This window comes from Ictidomys tridecemlineatus, chromosome 7 (assembly GCF_052094955.1).
Source record: "Ictidomys tridecemlineatus isolate mIctTri1 chromosome 7, mIctTri1.hap1, whole genome shotgun sequence".
NCBI lineage: Eukaryota > Metazoa > Chordata > Mammalia > Rodentia > Sciuridae > Ictidomys > Ictidomys tridecemlineatus.
In genome coordinates this window covers 29,437,986-29,447,062 of record NC_135483.1, presented here as the reverse complement: position 1 = coordinate 29,447,062, position 9,077 = coordinate 29,437,986, and positions in this window count along the sequence as shown.

The following is a 9,077-nucleotide window of genomic DNA, read 5'->3' as shown; positions in this document are numbered from 1 at the left end:
AAGATAATGATAGCAAGTAAGCACATCAAAATATACTAACAGCAGACAAAGTAAAACATTATGATTTGTCCTGCACACCTATGGGAATGTCTAATATGCACCCCACCATGTTTGTGTGTTGGCGAAAAAATAGATTAACTGGAACTCTTCTGGAGTGTCAAATGGTACAATCATTTTACAAAGTTGTTTATTCATTTTTTTTAAATCTGAAACATGCATCTATGTATGATTCAGCCTTTCCATTCCTAGGAATCTACGTAAGGGAAAGGAAAGCATATGTTCACATGAGCTTTTTTATAATAGCCCAATAGTGGAAAAGACCAAAATGTTCTTCAACCTGGAAATAGATAAATTGTGTTATATTCATATCTGGACAGTTACTCAGTAATAAAAAGGGATGTAGTAAGTATGTTGAGTGAAAGAAGACAGACATAAAGAGTTCCTACTATATACTTCTATTTATATAAAATTCTTGAAAATATATACTAATCTATAGTGACAAAGTACAGATGTATACAAAGAAAGATCACAAGGGGCCACAGGGAAACTTCTGGAGGCAATGGATATGTTTAAAATCTTGATTGTAGTGATAATTTCATGGTGTTTATATATGTCAACCTTATCAAATTTTATATTTTAAATCTATGCAGTTCTTTATATGCCAGTTATATGTAAATAGAGCTGTCAAAGGGGAGAAGAGGAAACAGAATGACTTGCCTTTTTTAAAAAATAAAAATATGGATTATTGCTGCAAGTGAAAGACTCAATTATTCATGCACTCATTTAATATACATCTATTTAGGACTTATTAACTTATAGGCACTATTGGAGTTACCAGGAATGTATCCAGGAAGATCAGGTGAGGCTCTCACCACCTCAGAAATTAAATCCCACAGGGAGCAGAGAAGACACACTCACCACAGAGACAATTGAATCTGTGTCATTGCCAGGAACTGTGAAGCAGATGGAGGAGGGGTTGCTACTTTAGTTTTGATGGTCAGGAAAAATCTCAGGTGACATTTGAGCAGAAAACCTTTTTCATAATATTATGCCTTCATTTCATATCTTTATAATTCCACTTTTTAAAGAATTTGTATAGCAAAGTAATGCTATGAACAGTAACTGTTAATTCTTTGACCTTTTATGTGATTCATCTCCTAGATCTTAAAGAATTTAAGAATTTGGGAGTTTGTTGGTGGTAGAAGTGACCACTGGAGAGCTAAGGAAAATATATATAAATTAAAGGCCTGTGAGATTTCTAAAAGCCAAACACCAATTAGAAAACCAGTTTCAAATTAGAGTCATCTCTCATAATCACCACTCTGAAGGGAATTATCCTACCCCACAGACTAGAGCATGTAGCTTAGCTCCCTTTCATTTTGCAGCTGAACCTAAGTATTCTGTTTTTATTTACCTTTTTTGGTCTGTGCTGATTTTTTACATGTTGAAATCAATGCTTTCATAACAATGAACAATGATGACATCTCTATATTATCATATTGGCCCATTTGTGTTGTTATCTATTTGTTCACCCATCCAGCATGTGAAATACCCACTGTGTGCTGAGCACGGACTATGTGCCGCATGGGGCTATGTCAATGAACCAGATAAACCTTGAACCTGAATTTTTCTACCACTAACCAATAAGAAGGGGAATCATATGAGGTCTTGATTTCAAAGTGAAGTTGAAGATACCCTCCTATTACGGAGTGTCCTCAGTGACCTTTCTGCCTGCAGGCACTTCTCTACCCTCCGTCCCCCAATGTCCTGAATCTAGTCCTTTGGAGTTAACTGAACTTGGTCAAATCCTTGTTCTATCCCATACTTCAAATTCCTGAAAAAATATTGTGAGATGTTTCAAATACAGTAACGTTTACGTAATAAAATATAAACCCAGCTTCTGAAGTGAAACATTATCAATAAATTGACATCTATGTACCTGACCCTCTCATCTCTCTCCTAACTATATCCTCTTTGAAAAGAAGTGACTTCCATTCCGCATCTGATGTCTGCCAACCTCAGACACCCCTTTACACTTTTACTACATATGCATACATACATAGAAAAAGTGTGTACAGTGTTGCTTGTGTGTTTTTAAACTCCGTGTAAAAGACATTAGACTAGGTATTCTGGAAACCAGATTTTCCTACAAATGTGAAAGATCCCTTTCTGTTGGTATATATAAAGCTAGTTTGGCCACTTCTTTGCTTATATTCTTCCATCAGCATGTGAATATTCCATAATTTATTTCTACTATGGCTAGTATAAATATGGTTAGTATATAGGTATACTTGGAAATGGAATTGCTGGATCATCAAACATGCAAAACTTCCATTTTGCAGACATTAACCAAATATTCTGCCCAAGTGACTGTAGCCTTGTACATTACCATTAGCAGTGTATGAATTCCTATTTCCCACATTCTCACTAATCTATATCTAAAAATGTTTTCAATACAAAGAGTGTAAAATGGTACTTCACTGTGGTTTGAATTTACTTCCCTGTTACCAGTAGAGTTGAACATCTTTTTGTGTCTATTGGTCATTTGGTTTTCTCTTCTATGAATAATTTTTGCCCATTTCTTCAAAGTGGCTTCAATCAGAATAATTCACTTTTTGATCGTCTCCAATTTTAAATTCATTAAAATTTTGATAGTATACACTTGAAGCTTTTGAAGTCTCCAAATACATATGTAAAATTCTCCTTAACACTTCTGTCCCCAACTGACCAGTTTTCCTATATTCAATAAACTCTTCTTCACACTTGAAAACTGTAAGCAATGCACAGTTTTGTTTCCTTAATTCTGTATGAGCATTTAAAATAAGGGTATAGTAGCTTGTATAAAATTTGGGGTCATAAGGCAAATTTTTGAAGGAAAATAGAAATTGAAACCAATCTAGGAGCTTTTATTACTCTTGAACAGAGAGATAATAATAATGGATGCTTGCATATCATAGAGAAAATTAATAATAGAAAGTGTCTTACCATAGGGTGGCTCAGACTAGGATGGTTTTCAAGAACAATTGTCCCAAGAGCCATTAGCATATGGGGTGAACATCTGTCTTTATGTAGGTAATAAATATTTGAAGTATATAGAGAAAAGGGAATCAGCACCTATTCACCAAATGTTTCTTATGAAGCCTGGTCAGTTAAGCATAAGGCTAGATATTGCATTAAGGTTCACTGACATAATTAATATACTGTATTTATTAACTGTTTGTATTTATAAAATTGTTGTCATGTATGGAATACTTTATACATTAGTTCATTGGGTTTCTAGACACTCCCAATAGATTGTTAAATCGTTTCACAGATGAGGAACCTGAGGTTCATAGTGGGAATAGTCATAATTCTCCATGCGGTCATCTTCAACCATCTTCCTCTGGCTATCAGAAGGGAGAATAAGTTACTTTTTGGTACTAAACCTCCGGTTTACCACATAAAAACAAAATAAAATAAAGCTGAGATATAGGTAACTTGTGAGTAATTTTTGTTTCTACAGGAAAAATAATTTTAAAACATAGGTCTATGATCCTAGCTTCTCAGCCAAAATGAAACACCCCAAGGACTTTCTTTTTGAGCTCCCTAAAATATTCCCAGCTCTCTCTAAGGTCTCCACTCTCAGAGGCCATAAAAAACAGGCTGACATGAAGTCTAGTGGTCTAACTGCCAATGCTAGATGGTAAATTGCCCCTGGAATCAGTTTCTCATATGAAAAATTCAATGTCTTTTATAAAGTTATTAATCATTTGTTTTAAAAGGTGACATGCATCCTCTGAAACTCTTTGTGCTTTCAGCAGAATGAGTTCAAGCCAAGATTTTGTATTTTTTTTTTAACTCCAGTTGAGAGTTTTACTCACCCTTGAAGCTCCCATGGCCACTAATCCACAGAAGCTGTTTGCTTCTTTGAAGTTTCTTTTTGCTTCAAACTTACAGAGTTTTAGCCAAGTTTGGCTTCAGGAGACCTTCAAATTGTTCTCTGCCCAGGTTGTGACCTCTTTGTGTGGTGGTTGAGGCCTTGGCTGAAATTTCCTGGGGAGGACCAAGTTGCTGAGGTCCAAGGCGGAGTGAATAAATGTTTCCAGCCCAGGAAGAAGGTTGCAAAAGGTTCTTGTGCATGTGTGTGTGCGTGCGTGCGTGCACATGTGCAGGTATGTGTGTGTATTGGTTTAGTTTCATTGAAATGAGCCCACAAGATGTATACTGCAAAAGTTCAGTTGCACTGAGTATGTTGTAAAAATTACATTTATCAGATCTAGAAATAACTTTGTTTCAAAGTGATAATGACTACACAATAGTTCTCCTCTCTGTATCATTATTTTCCCATGTAATTATTAGCTAACTTGAGATAATGATGAAATAATCTCCATAAATGATCTAATAAAAAAATAGTGTCATGCCAAATTGACTGTGAGCAGCAATGAAAAAGTAGCACATGAAAGTGGTTAAGTGTATTACCCACAGTTCCCATTACTGTATTCAGCCATCTCGCCTTACGATGCACTAATATTTCTCTTAAATAGGGTCACGGATCATTAATTTCCTGGCCTTGAAATCTCTTATTATTAAAAGTGTTACTTAGCAACTTTTAGACATTGAAGTTAATCCAAATAAGAAAAGCCAAAAGGTCTGTTGGTCTGTTCACTCTTATTGTAAAAAACTATTGATGTCCTGTGCTGGAATATTTTTCATTTGCTTTCTTAGAATTATATTGTCTTGACTGGGTTAGGAAAAAAGGAATACAATGTAAGTTTCCTTGGCTCCCATAGATCAGGGAACAAATCACAAACATATTGATGTTCATCCCATGTGTCCGCCTCACTAGTCTTCATATATGAAAATGATTTTCTTCTCCAAATGTTGAAGTCAGTGTTTAAAATGACACATGCTATCAAATGTCTAGTTAGTGGATGTAGTCGGCCTACATAAGCCTATTGCTTTCTTTGCAGGTATGATTCATTGCCTTTTGTTTTTTTGATTGTTGTTGTTGTTGTTGTTGTTGTTAAAAGCAGCCAGATTTATTTTGATTACTACATGCTAATTGGGAGAGACACAAGAACTATCCAGATGAAAGTCCATATTCCACTGTGTTCCTTTTATGCTATAAGACTCACTTCCATTAGGGTATCATTCTGTACCAAATCACATTTATGCTTACATCTTAAGACTGACTTTGTGGGCATGTGACTGTGCAGTGGCACAGGGTATGTACCTAGCAGGGACTGGCTCTTGGTTTTAATGCTTTGTTCTGCCTCCCTTGAAATTCCTATTTTTTAAGAAGGGGCATGCTCTGCATTTCCAGTTATCCTACAGTTCACTAATTATGGAACTGATCCTGCTTACAAGTCAATCTTCTCTACTGGAAATGAGTTATTTGAGGGAAGGGATTGCATTTTCAGGTCCAGTTCAATGTATGGATTGAATTTCACAGAAGTGTAATAGCAAACATTGGAATCAGTTTAAGCATTTAATAAATAAATGATTTATTTTCACATAACACATTAAGTATTTATCTACATCATTTTGAGATAAGGCAAATTTTTATAAAAGAATTATAGAGTTATATTTAAATCAGTATCCTTCTAATTATTTTTAGTATACAAATACATTAAAAAGTGGGAACACACCAAAATGTTCAAAGTTTACTCTTTTTTTTGGTTCCAGGGATTGAACCCAGGGGTACATAAACACTGAGCCATATCCCAGGCCCTAAAATGTTCAAAGTAATGCTTTTTTTGAGAGAAGAGATCATAGATAGTTTTAATATTCTTTTTTGCATTTTTATATTTTAAGATGATAGAACTATTTTTTATTTTGACATATAATAATTGTACTTATTCATGGAATAGTGTGATATTTTGATAGATGTATACCATGTGCAGTAATCAATTCTGCAAAATTTATAACTATTCCCTTAAATGCTTATCATTTCTCTGTGTAGGGAATATTCAAATTCCTGTCTTCCAGGAATATAAATTATTGTTAAATATAACCACCCAACTGTGTTCTAGAAAACTATAACTTAATTCTTCTAATTGTAGTTTTGTATCTATTAACCAACATGTCTCTATCTCCCCAGCCTCTAATGGCCACCTTTCTACTCTCTACTTGTATGAAATCAACTTTGTTGGCTTCCACATGAGAGTGTGTATTTGTCTTTCTGTGCCTGGCTTATTTCAAAGTCCCATTCATGTTGTCGTAAGTAACAGTATTTTATCTTGTTTACAGTTGGATAGTATTCCATTGCATATCTGTACCATATTTTCTTTACTCATTCATTAATTGGTAAATTAATTGCTATTAAATTGATAAAATCCAATCTCATTGAAAATGGTAGTAGAACCTTTCCATGTGTTAGCTGTAACTTTAACACTTTGTATTCCAATTATCCCATGCTTCTTTGCACTTCTGTTTATATTATATTATTTCATGCTGCTTGAAGTCATAGACCATGTATTTTTCCTATGTCCTCCCTCCCAATGAATAGTATGAGACCTGGTATCTTGTAAGACTTTAGGAGTGTTTTTAAAGCAAATAAAGATTATGCACAGTCAGGTCTTATATATCTTAATGTAAGTTATATTGCTTGGTATTTAATGTTAATTTATGCTTTATAAATGCTTTTAAAGAAATTAAGCAGACACACATTTTTATGTCAAATATCAAACAAGACAATAGAAAGATGAGTTTGATTTAGTTTCAGTAGACACTTGATCCTGGAAGAAACTGCCTTTGTCAGACATGTTCATACACGTTTGGTTACCAGAGACAGTGAAGGAGAGAGAGAAGAGAGAGGGAGGGAGAGAAAGAATGAGAATAAATGAGAATCTAGGAAGGAGAAAGAATAGAACCAGGACCTACTGAAGTAAGTCCATACAGAAGTATGAAACCGGCCCCACTCAGAAGTCCTGCCACTTTGGGTAAACTCAGGAATGTCAGATTTAAATTGAATACACTTTGAACTTGGGCAGTTTGAGCTCACCTGGAAGAATGTAGAGGGACTTGCTCAGGAAATATCAGAACAAAAATTTATGGAGGGCAAGGTGAGGAATGAGGCAGAGGGAATCACTCCTGCTCATCTTGGCCTAGGCCCTGATTTCCTATAACTCCATTGCCTGGGGAGCCCAGAACAAGCTCTGGATATGCCTTAAATTTTAATCAACCTTCAGCTAGACTTATTTTTAATATACTTTTATATTAAATAATCCAAAACCCTAAGAGAATCATAGGAAAATTTTTGGTAGCTTTTCCCCAAAATTATTCTGGAATGTGTTTGGATTGGCATTTAAGTACCAGTTTTATTTGTCTCTGAGTATAAATCAAAGAAATAATCATTTCTGGAGAGATTCAGACCCAACTACCTCCAAAACATCCTGAGTAGAGATGCAACCAGTAGAATGTCATATGTTTTAGTTCATTTTGATAAAATACTGTTTGTTTAAATATCAAAAAAAAATGTTTTAAAATAAATCATTTCACCACTAAACTCAAATCAGTATTGCAGAGGAAAAAAATATATATATAAAAAGTCTAAGAAAACATATTTAATAATTGATGCCAATTTTTAGATGGTGGTCTTTTGAATTTTCCAAATTTCCTAATTAGGGTGTAGCAAATTTAATGACAAAGGACTCCACACAAACACCTAATTACAGTGGAGCACCACTGATATTGAGGAGCTTAAAGAAAGGGTAACTAACATACCATCCATTTTGTCTGTTGCTACTCCACAAAGCACATCAGAGTTCAAAACTATAAGATGAAACACATTCGGCTAGCCAATTTTCAAAAGCTCAGCAGCCTGTGTTTTGGAAATGCACTAATTTAAATTTAAAGACATGTATTTAATGTTTCCCCTTTGTAGGTTTTCAGCAGCATACACACATGGAGTTGCCATCTGTTTTCAGCCTGGTTCATTACCAGTTCTTCCCCAAGCTCTCTGTACTATCAGATCAAGAGGATGGACATAAATTTGGCCACCTGGGCACTGGTGCCATTAACATGCACCCCGCCCCACCCCCCCAACATACATTTATATAATCTGTAAGTGGTTTTGCTTAGAGCTGTACATTGATGGGGAGTCTTTTTTTTTTTTCCATTTGATCAATGTTGATGCTGCATAAGCTCTTAATAATGCAACCTAAGAACAAACTAGAGAACATGGAGAACCTTCAGGAATTGTTTTACCTACAAATTCACGACAAAATAATTTGTGTTTTCAGAGACACACACAAACTGGCAGCACGCAGGGGTAGAACCAAGAGAGAAAGAGATACATAGGATGCTGGACTTGCTGTTTTAATGAACCCGTGGATGATAGTGCTGTTTCTTTATAACTCAGTATATCGCATGATTGAAAATGGGCAAGTCCAAATTTTCTCATTACAAAGAAAACCTGTAGCAATCCATCTCAGGTCACTTGGTTCATTGCAAAATTGTCACACTTAAAACAGATGTTCTACTCCTCTAATTAAAACTTCCACTGTGTATATCACTTTGTAAACTACATGGAATTGGGAACTCATCTGATAAATTGAGAGTCAATTAAAAGAGATAAATTGCCCTGATTCCTTTTTAGTATCCCTTCAAACACTGAGCAAGATCACAGAAGCACAATTATCTTCAAAAAACAATAGGAAATAATTATTAGTGTAATAATCACATCTTTTAGAGAAATTTAATATTGTAACTGAAAAAAAATAGTAACAAATAATATAAATTTTATCTCCCTAATCCTCACAAGAATTTTCTTGTAGGATTCTGGGCTGGTTCATACTTTGGTAATTACAAAAATCTATAAGAAAATATTAGATCATTAATATAATCCTCTCAATTGACCAAATATTTACTGAATATTTACTCTATATAATTATGTTGATTAAAAAGGATATAGAACATGGGCTCTTCCTCCAAGGGGTTTACAGTCCAGTTAATGGAACAAAAAAATATTCAATTGCTGAAGAAAATTTAAGGTATTTTATTTGAAAGTATTGCTAAGTTTCAAATTATATTCGCTATAGAAATTCCGGAGGAGGGTATCAATGAACGACAAGTCAGGGAGGTGATCAAAGAGGTGA